Source organism: Oncorhynchus gorbuscha, linkage group LG02 (assembly GCF_021184085.1).
Source record: "Oncorhynchus gorbuscha isolate QuinsamMale2020 ecotype Even-year linkage group LG02, OgorEven_v1.0, whole genome shotgun sequence".
In the NCBI taxonomy this organism is placed as follows: Eukaryota; Metazoa; Chordata; class Actinopteri; order Salmoniformes; family Salmonidae; genus Oncorhynchus; species Oncorhynchus gorbuscha.
Window position 1 is genome coordinate 47,512,548 of NC_060174.1, and position 11,270 is coordinate 47,523,817.

Genomic DNA, 11,270 nt, shown 5'->3' on the forward strand with positions numbered 1-11,270 from the left:
CTTGATTATTTCCTGTTAGAGTGGGCCGCTGGGAAAGATTAAAGCACCCCGATACAAACCACATCACAAAAGGCTTTGCAGACAAATACATTTACCCCCCCCCCTATTCCCATTTCCCAATTATGTAAACCTGCTGCAAAATTAAAGAGGAATCTGGAAGAAATACTTGGACCCTATTTCATCAAACCGGTAACCTGATTTCTAGCATGAGTTTTAATAATAAACCTGATACATTTATTTCGTCAATGTACCTTTTTTTTTGTTGAGTTGCCAATAACATTGTAGACGAGTGTATAAATGCTTGAGTTCTTTCAATGACAAGAAACAAAACACAATAAGAAGATCATCTGGATTTACTCATTTGGATCTGATGTTTGGACATGGTCGCTCCGTTATGTTATGCAATTGTGTACAATGCGGGGCAATGTCTCAGCTCAAGCAGCTTCTCTGCTCCACTGATTCTGTACTAATGTAGAGGAGGAGGGAGGGGCAAGGGAAGCCAGAATGTTGTGATTGGTGCAATATGGCCGTGCTAGATGCTGGAGTGGGGCCGCTTGTCCGAGGCCCCAGTGGCAGATGGGAGAGGGAGATTAGTCATGCAACAATATACTGTGGCTACACTTACACTGCACTTCATCCTCCAGGCAGGGACAGCCTTCCAAACAAACGCCATGGCATGAATGCAATTCCACAGATACAGGGGGCATACATTCACACCAGGCATCATCATCTCTCTCTCTCTCTCTCTCTCTCTCTCTCTCTCTCTCTCTCTCTCTCTCTCTCTCTCTCTCTCTCTCTCTCTCTCTCTCTCTCTCTCTCTCTCTCTCTCTCTCTCTCTCGCCTGCTCTCTCTCTCGCCTGCTCTCTCTCTCTCTCTCTCGTCTGCTCTAATTCCAGCTCTTTTGGGGCTACCTCTGAGTTTGCAATGTGCATCGCTGCAGGGAGGGAAATAGGGAGGCCGACCAGACAGTGTGTCATAATGAAATGTAATGATATGTATATATGAGCGCTTCCATCACCAGGGGGTTGACCATGTTATCACTGTAACAGTGAACACAAGCAGCAGCATGGTCCTCTGCCCCTCTGCCTCCTGGGCATCCTCTCTCTCTCTTGGAAGCTGCGTCCGTCTAAAAGGCAGCCAAAACACAAAACACTGTGTTTTACCAGACCTCCCTGGCATCCAATCTTCTGCCACGTCTAGGAAATCTGTTCCCCACAGGGGCAATGTGAAAACACCTTCACACAACACTACTAAATGGATATGGCCAATTCCTGAAACCTACAAAAGAGAGGTGCATCATGGGATTTTTCTCTATTAACCTGACCATTAAACAAAAGCTGGACTCAGAGGTAACCATATAAGCACACAAAGACGCCAGTTGCAAAGCCTGAACATATTTCTGACAACCGCACTAACAAGGCCATTCATAATACAATTATGCATTTTGTAATTATGAAATGAGACCTGTATGAATAAGTACAGATTTAATACAAAAGGATTAATTATCTACAAGAGGCAACCATCAAATGATGTTCTTAGATCTTTTCCAACATCTTACAAGCAGATCTCGGAGTAAAAAAAGGCTTTTATCCCCTGCTGTTCAGTTCATTTCTACTGATAACGTGAATTACTTAAGCCCTGCTATTAGTTTATGAGTCTATAAGGCTGGAAATTCAAATTCAAAGGCTGACAACGCCTCCTTTCATGCCTGCCTCTGTCAGATATCTCTTTGCATTTCAATAGCACGATGCATCAGTGGAAGACTGTGCCTGTCTTTTTCCGTTTGTCATTTCAGCATTGGGCTAAGTGAGACACGGCTCCTTTATCTCTCTGGGTAGGCCTCAGCATAATGACATTATTTCAATGTCCCTCCACCTGAACGGGTCTATTTACCGCCCTACTATGGCGTTAACATTTGCACATCCTTTGTCGCCGTCATAATTGTAAAAAAAAATGTAGAGGATGAAAAATCTAGAATATTTCTGAAATGCTGACTTCTGCCTCCACATTTAAATTCGCAAAAAAAAAAAAATTGAGGATTAGGGTTGAATGGCCGGAACCCGGTTACCGAGAAAAATCACTCCCTTTTCCCCTGGGATAAATAACTAAGCCCATCTCAGTATGGAGCGCAGTTCACAATGCACGTGTAGACCTATCATCTCATCATGGTAGCTTTTTCTTATTCTGAAAGGTAGGCCTACATTTGCTGCAGGGGTCACCTTGTTTTTTCATTGTACTTCAAAAACTTTTCATTGCAGCTGCAGAGTTTTAAAACAGCCTATCACTCAAATTGCTTTAAATCAGTGCACTCATGAGCATTCTCTCTCCATCAACTCCATTCAAATTGTATTCAAAATAGATCATCCTGTTCTAGATTGATATTTAGCCCTATATTTAGATGCCCTAGCCTACCTCTTTTAGGCAATACATTAATGGAGTATTAGCCTTACATTTAGCTAATTAATCATGGGTTATGTATAATAAGCTTCTAACTTATAGCCTCTGTCTCTTGCGCAATATGCAAACACCTGTGTTCTGCTGGCCTCTCTTAAAAAAAAAACACTCCTTAGCTCTTGGAGTCCCATGCAGGAAACATAGACTAGAATAGCTTGCTTGGACATAAAATTTTTTGCATTTCTCATACCAATAGACTATTGGAAGAGGGACGCAAGCTCTTTGTTGCTGAATGTTAAATACAGCAACCAGTAGAAATCACGGGTAGTTTGAAAGAAGAGCGAATGCGCGATGGTGGTAAGCTATAGCAGTTATGTATTCAGACCCATAACCATTCAATCTTCGTATAGAGAAGTGAAAGCCTTCTACATCTAATGCATCTAATTCTAGTCCTATATTATTCAAGGTTGTCACTAGAACGATGAAGATAAGGACAACTAAACTTATTTCACTTAACTGTTGAAAGCGAGGAAGGACTGAAGCAACAATAGAGAGAGGCAGAATATATGCGTCAGCCAACTAATTATACAAATTGGCCCTATTATATTTCAAAATTAAAATCAAATTCGCTAGCCTATAGCCTACTTGTGCTGCACCACAATTGGATGCTCTCTTCTGTTTTATCATAGTTTGAATGATGTGTGTAATTCCAATCCATATAATACAGTATAATACAATACTGTAATATAGATTAGCCTACTGGAGCTAGTTTCATTTATTTACCCAAGAGAGCATAGCAAGCTACATCTACGGCCAGCTGTATGGAGAGTTTTGGTGGTTCCAAACTTTTTCCATTTAAGAAGCCTCATCCTCCACATACAACACGCATTCTGTCAGTCATGTTCTGTTAAAGGTCCCCTAAGCACACACATCCCTGGGTTGCTCCTCTTTTCAGTTCGCTGCAGCTAGTGACTGGAATGAGCTGCAACAAACACTCAAACTGGACAGTTTTATCTCCATCTCTTCATTCAAAGGCTCAATCATGGACACTCTTACTGACAGTTGTGGCTGATTTGTGTGATGTATTGTTGTATCTACCTTCTTGCCCTTTGTGCTGTTGTCTGTGCCCAATAATCTTTGTCCCATGTTTTGTGCTGCTACCATGTTATGCTGCTGCCATGTTGTGTTGCTACCATGTTGTTTTCATGTGTTGCTGCCATGCTATGTTGTCGCCTTAGGTCTCTCTTTATGTAGTGTTGTGGTGTCTCTCTTGTCGTGATGTGTGTTTTGTCCTATATATTTTTATTTTTAATCCAAACCCCTGTCCCTGCAGGAGGCCTTTGGCCTTCTGGTAGGCCGTCATTGAAAACTGACTTAACTCGTTAAATTAAAAAAATAATAATAATAATGGAGGCCATTGCGTTTTTGGGGACCTTTAATGCTGCAGACATTCTTTGGTATCCTTCCCCAGATCTACAATTCCTTCGAACTCATGGCTTTGCTTTTGCTCTGACATGCACTGTCAACTGTGAGACATTATATAGACAGGTGTGTGCCTTTCCAAATTATGTCCAATCAGTTGAATGTACTACAGGTGGACACCAATCAAGCTGTAGAAACATCTCAAGTATGATCAATGGAAACAGGATGCACCTGAGCTCAATTTCGAGTCTCATAGCAAAGAGCCTGAATACTTACGTAAATGAGGTATTTTTGTTTAAAAAACGGTTTTCGCTTTGTCATTGTGGGGTATTGTGTGTAGATTAATCCAATATAGAATAAGGCTGTAGCCTGTAACGTAACAAAATGTGGAAAAGATCAAGGGGTCTGAATACTTTCCGAAGGCCCTGTATGTGGCACATCAGGCTTGAATGTTCATGCTGAACAAAGCTCCAATCAAATCCAGATATTTATATGCTTTATAATGCTTTTGAACGACACTTCCGGTTTTGGCGGGAAATACCGGGTTACCGGGGAGAAAAGTGATTTATTCTCGGGATGGAACATTTGTAAAATACCGGGGGAAATATTCAACCATAATGAGCATGCCCTCCTTCTCCCAACACCAGACAGAGAGAGACATCCTCATTACCAGAAGAGACTGGTCCTTAGTGAGCACGGCTGGATGAGGCTCCAGTCCAATCACAGCTCCAAATGACATGACAAATGACAACACCATCCTCAGAGGTGTAGCGCCCTGCTTTTGCCTCAACACCACAGAGAGCACCAACCAACCCCAGTCCTAACCAGGTGACTCAGTCCTGTAAGACAGCAGTAACAAGACAGCAGTAACATGGTCATTGATGTGTCAGAGGACTGTTGCCACACTTGTTAATAAGAGACACAGGCTGAGACCCGGGCTATTCACAGAGTCACTGAGTGGTGCTCCGAGGTTTCTATTGAATACAAAAACACGCTAGCTAATTATCACAGGCTGTGAGAGGGGGAAATGCCAGTGTCAATTCAACAGTCAAGTCTGAGCAGATTACTACATACCACAAGCCCTGACTGAACGCCATGGAAATGCTCTTATTAGCGACATAAAGGTAGAGAGACCCAGGGTTTAGAAAGGGCTCAAGCTATGACCCAGCGTGATATAGGATCCAACATAGTATAAGGCAAGGATGCACGACCTATTGACAGTCACTCTGAAGACGAATCCATTTAAGTGAATTTCACAAATATTAGTCTCAGCATGTAGCTTCTTTTTGGAGCCTGATGTCTATCATTGTATAGAGCTAAATTGAATTCTACCCCGATGAGTCATGCAGTTCAAGTTCAGTCAATGCAGTTCAAGGTGGCCTGCACAATAGTGAAAACTTCAGATACATTCATTGTACGCTGGAAAACTGGGACCAGCAATATCAAATAGAAATCCTGTGTTCAATATAAAGATTGATACAAAAATGTACATATTGTATTTTCCAACAATCACACACAGTGCTGAAACATTTTACTTTAATAGATGAAACGGATGCCACAAAAATGTTACCATTTTTGTTTGTGCTGCAATAGCATTTTAAACGTGTATTAGGGAAACTCAGCAATTTGAATGGTCTACTTATTGCTACATCACGATACAAAACACTGGCTGCATCTCTTTAATAAAAACAAACCCAACACACAAATTGGAAATCAATTTTGACTGCACTAAAGCAATAACATGTAGCTGTTTCCAGGCAACAACTTAATTGATGAATGGTTCATGAAAGAATTATGTATTAAAAATATAAAAAATAAAAAATTGTTGGAGGAAAATAAGATACAAATTCAGGTGTAAAAAGCAACAGTACTAGGTGACCCACTCATGCCTACACTAGCCATCCAGTTCTTTTGGCCTCCTTCTACATTTCTCTGGGCTCTGGAGGAAGAGTGATCAGTAAACCCAAGCTAACCTGGCAGCAGCGTAACTCTGTTAGCATTCAGGCCCCGATTGACAGCTACAGTATCAGGATACTTCACTAGTCCCACTACATGGGGAAGACAGGAGGGCGCTTGTTGTTTTGTCTGTCTCCCCTCCAGCAGTATCATCCCCTCCCACCTAAGTCCTACTGGCATGGAGGCGAAACGCAACCCTCTGGAAACTATTTTGTTCGCTGTCTGACTGCCAGCCAGTGCAGATGCCCAATGGTTCAATTGGTTCAAGTGAGGCTCGTCTCTGTGAACTATGGGAAGGGGTCCACAGTAATACTGTATTTCTTTATTTTTTATTCGACTAGGCAAGTCAGTTAAGAACAAATTCTTATTTACAATGACGTCCTACCGGGGAACAGTGGGAGCAGAACAACAGATTTTTACCTTGTCAGCTCAGGGATTCGATCCACCAACTTTTCGGTTACTGGCACAACGCTCTAACCACTAGGCTACCTGCCGCCCCGTATATGTATATGCTGAACGGTTAACGTTCTGTCACGAGAATTCCAAACTATCTCCTGCAATTTTCAGCTTTAAGCAACACGTGGTAGTAGCAGCCAAAAAGACTCCGCTTCCCCCATGTATTGTCCATATATCTGTGAGCAGGCCCACTTCCTCCAGGTATTGTGTTGCTGCTGTGTTTCCTATATGCGCAACTCCTATTCTTCCTTTTAGGCGGCTATATTGCTGAGTCAGACCCCTCTGTTATCTGTCATCTTCCTGGGGCGTCACTCTCTCCCTCAACAACAGGCTCTACCAGGAAAGACAGGCCTGGATTGGAGTAATATCAACATGCTCCAAGACGTGTGAACTCCAGAGCAGCCTTCTGCATGTAAGTGTATAATCCTTCCTTGACACTCCGCATGATAGGAGCATGTGGTTTCAAAGGGCCCTGTGTGTCCCTAGGCTAAACACTGATACAACCTCTGTTAGAAAACAGTCACGGTGCTCAGGACCCAACAAAGAGACCGTTTCAGCTCCACCTAACGAAATGTACAAACTCAATTTAGCCCAAATTGTGTTTTCCTTCTCTTCTATTGAAATAGTCAGACACCTTTTTATTTACAGAAAAAAGTGCAACCTAGTGTGATGGGGGGGAATCTTTTATTTAAATCCTCTTGCAAAGTATATTTTTGTCAAAAGAGCGTAGATATTCACTGAAGTATCATAGCTGTTAAATTCTCCATTTTAGCAGGCGCTCTTATTCAGAGACTTTCAGGAACAATTGGTGTTAAGTGCCTTGCCCAAGGACACATTAACAGATTTTTCACGTAGTCGGCTCAGGGATTCAAACCAGCGACCTTTCGGGTACTGGACCAACGCTAATAACCGCTAGGCTACCTATCTGTTAGTACTTAACCAACGATGCAGTAGGCCAATGTAATCCAAGTAAAGTATTAGCATTGTGCCTAATGCTAAATAACATTCTAGGAACCAACAATTGTACTCAATTTATCAGCTATAAGGTTTTTTTTATTTTTCTTGTGGTATAATCAGTACATGTTGCCACTACTACTGTATTGTAGTCAGTCCAGGGAAAGGAAGTAGTTGGAGCCTGGATTTCCTGTTTCAGTTGAAGCCAAGAACTCTGAGGAGGTTTGTTTGAGCTTCAGGTTCTGACTCATGTAATGACGGATGGGTTGCATATTGCTGTCGTGACACATCGGTCGTAGGACCCATCATCTGTAGCCTAAACAGTTATCAGGATTTTTATTTTGGAAAAGAGACTTAAAACAAAAAAGGAAGATAGCATTTCAGCTGTCAGATGGTTCGAATTACGAAGCTGTTAATCGCTGATGCAGCTATTGTATATTTAAGTAATTTAAGTGGTATAATATGGTATACATTAAAAAATAAAAAATAAAAGCTTTATGGGGCAATATATTTAATCCCATTGATTAAATAGATGGCACGCATCAACTTGTTACATTTGGACAACAATTTGTTGTTGTGAGGGCTGTTGGCACTAATTTCGAAGGGATAATGAAAACACCCTTGTCTGTCACCCTCTTTACATTCCTAACCCTGTGGTCTTGTGTGTCCTAACCCTAGAGTTACAGTGGTCCCATGGTTGGTGGACAGGGCCAAAGTGCAGCCAGAAGAAGCTGGCAGCCAGAGATTCCCCACGGCTGCAGCTAGCACTGCCATGACGTCACTGGCTGAGTGCCAGCTGTACGGTTTTGGTGGCACCCACCGTCTGCTTTGTGGGCCCGTGCGCGGCTGAAAGTGCAGCGCAGCAGACCGTGCTGAAATGCTCCCTTTGTGACACAGGGTTTACCTCAGGGCACGGAGGGAGGCCCGGGGAACAGGCCAGCAGAGCGGCCGGCCCTCCTGCAGCCAGGCAGCCATGCCCCTGGAGGACGCCCATTGTTCCCCTGCTCTCCAAACAAAGCCTGCCCCCCGTGCCTCTGCCCCAGTGCTGTGACACACCAGCCCACCGCACCACACATTGTTGCTCTAACAAACCCACTCCCAAATGTCATTACATATGAATTTTCTTTCTTCTCTTTTACACTCCATTTACTTTCTGTTGAATTGGCTATCCCTCCCAAAAATACAGCCTTACTCTGTGGCGGCCGCACATTTTGTGTCCTGCGAGTATCAGATAACAAGGTAACGTATCAGGCCAGAGAAATGAGACATATTTCTCTCAGGCAATCTATCTCAGCATTCATTTTCACTCCTCTGAGAATAAGACACAGGAATGACAAAAAGGGACCAAATGATACACCGTTTCCACTGACAACTTATTTAGTTTCCATGGCTTGTAGTTAAGATGGTCACTTCTAATGTTTAAGACAAAATCTCTTTTAGAATAGTAGAAGGATGATGATTTGCAATCAGATGAAGTGGTGAGAGATTCTTGTTACAGCAGTGTAGGCCTATCATTCCCACATTCAGAACGTAAATCACCTGTGGATTTGATAGCATGCTGACGAAACCAATGGTTCTTCAAAGACATGCCAATTTAACATGTTGTTGTTTGGGATAAAAGTCCAGGTATTTAACATAGATTCAGATAGGCTGATGTAATTTAGGGAGCCAGGTTATCCAAGTGACTTTCTAAGGCAGTGGATGCTTCGGTGTGTCAGGCCTTCCCCCTTTTCCCTATACAAAGACAGAATAACAAGGAGAAAATAGCTGGCAAACTCAAAAATCTACCATATTGTAATGCCATTGATAAGCTAAATTAAGCAGATAGCACCGACTGGGCACACAGGAGCCATATGGTGCCTCTACTGCCTGTTGCAGGCATAACAATAGGCTGGCCTAGACAGTGAGGGGCAAACACAGCCGAACAAATGGTCGTTAGTCCACATTTCCACAGCTGGGAGGGGTAAAACCAAACGTCTGGATTTGCATATTTTTTTTCCTCTTCTACAGGTGCTTGAAGTACTAAACCAGATGTCAACGGACTGTTTGAGTAGGACTGTTTGCCCATTGTGATTCAACAGTTTCATACGCACTGGAGTAGCACACAATCCCTGCAGCCCACGTAAGGCGGGGTGTCCCACGAGCCTTTGGGGTTGGGGTCCAACTAGAGGTTGGGGCGCCCCAACAAAATATTTAGAATTACAGGAAATTAGCTTTAAAATTGGAACATTTTCTTTCAGACCCATGGAAAAATGTGAAAAATAACATGAGATTAGCTATTAAACTGCAAATGTTTCTCTCTGCCACATGGCAAAGAAATAAAAATAATAAAAAATATACTTTTTTGTTGCTCGGACCTTCCGGGGGCCCCGCGAAACTACGCTACGCCACTGTCCATATACCCTCAGCCTGAACCCAGCAAAGATAATAAAATACCCTATTTCCCTCCATCCATCCATCCATCCCTCCCCTCTTCCAAAGTTACCCACAGTCCTCCACTCCCAGAAGTAACTGGTGAGTTTTGCACCTCCCCCCACCCCTCTGATTTCATAAGCGGTTTGAAGTCCCTCTTTGCTAGACAAAATATTTATTTCAAGGTTTATATTCAATCTAAAAACTAAGTCCAAATTTAGGAAAGTGATAATGACATTAACGTTAGTGACATACCAATTGTCAGATTGAAAAACAGTTTCATAACATATCATATGAGAAAAAAAAATAAAACAAGTAAAGCTGAACACTCGAACACATTTGACTCAAATCAGTATTTCACTAAAGAGATCTGTTAATTATCTAATTGAGATGAGATGTTTCACATTATTGTTTCAAAATCAGCAGGTTATTAAAATTTGATTTACACATGATCAAAACAAACTTCCAATCTAATCCATGGGCTCATGGAATAATTGCAGGCATATTTTCTTTGATGAGAGAATGGTGATTAAATTAAATGAAACACTGTACTTATCATAGCATTCATAAACCAAATTACAAAAGATTTCCATTTGCTTCTTGGACTCATGAAATCACAGGAGGGTTAGAGGCTGTATTACACACTTGTACCTAGTCGAATGAATCATTGACGAAGGCAAAGGCCCTCTGTAATATAGACTTTCTCCTTCACACATAATGGTACCACTTAGTAAAAAATAATGATAATATGTTTGTTTTTTTATATGAAAATCTTAAAATAACTTCAGAAAAAATCATTCGGTGGTGAATATGATTGCAAAACTGTTTACACATCCAAACACTACTGTAAACAGAAAGATATCACACAACAATAATTCCCCCAGGCAATAAGTTACTGATTAGGATACAATATTACATCATCGACATGTTATATTGTACGAATAAAATGTGTACTTACAAATGTCAAAGGGCCAAATGAAAACCCGAAATGCAACAAGTCCTCTTGACTTGTATGCTTTTTTTTTGCGCTAGGAAAGCAAAATATCCTTGACGGCAACTCCCTCCCTATTGGGGGGAAAACACAATCAAAAGTGTCTGAATAACTTATATCATGTAAAAGCAACAATATGTGTTCTACAGTAATTATACGACGATGTACTGTGGCTCCGTCGCAATATACAAAGGAGTCTTCAGATTATTATTTTTATTTTGAAATGTCAAAGATTTTCATGCAATGCCGGACGACGTCTAGGCACAAAGTGAAAGCGACGGATCTCCGATGTATACTAGTTCAGCCAGCCAATATAACACGCTTGTAGTTTCTACAATCTATTTCACCAGTTGACTACTTCTATTAGATAGGCTACATATTTTTATATATATATACTATAGTCATCCTTAAATATTTTCCAATTAAATCTGACTACTGATTTTCCAGTTGCCTACAAACGCATCACAATAAGTTATCATACAAAGTAGTTGGAAACTTACCTTAAACACCTCTAAAAACTGGTTAATTGTCACAATTTACGCTGTTTTACGATTTTGCTGTAAGAACTGAGATGTTTTTTTCAGAACTGACAAGGTATTTTTTCTCCAGACCAGCCGGCTAGTGCGTAAAATTCGCCGCGTATCTACAGGGATGCGAAGTATGCGCGGAATGGGAGCAGGAATGA

The 11,270-nt window shown here is 41.6% G+C and overlaps 1 protein-coding gene across 3 annotated transcripts in view; it reads right to left on the minus strand.

Annotated features, from left to right (window-relative positions):
• LOC124003335 (transcriptional enhancer factor TEF-1-like) overlaps positions 1–11,270 on the minus strand; it is a 57,415-nt gene extending 46,145 nt beyond the window's left edge. The window contains exons 1-2 of one of the 3 annotated variants that reach the window (XM_046311515.1): positions 11,086–11,270; positions 10,553–10,659 (exon numbers count right to left, since the gene is read on the minus strand). The gene's annotated coding sequence lies outside the window, so the exon portion shown is untranslated. The remainder of the gene's footprint in view (positions 1–10,552; positions 10,660–11,085) is intronic. The other 2 variants (XM_046311497.1, XM_046311506.1) reach the window with 2 other exon arrangements.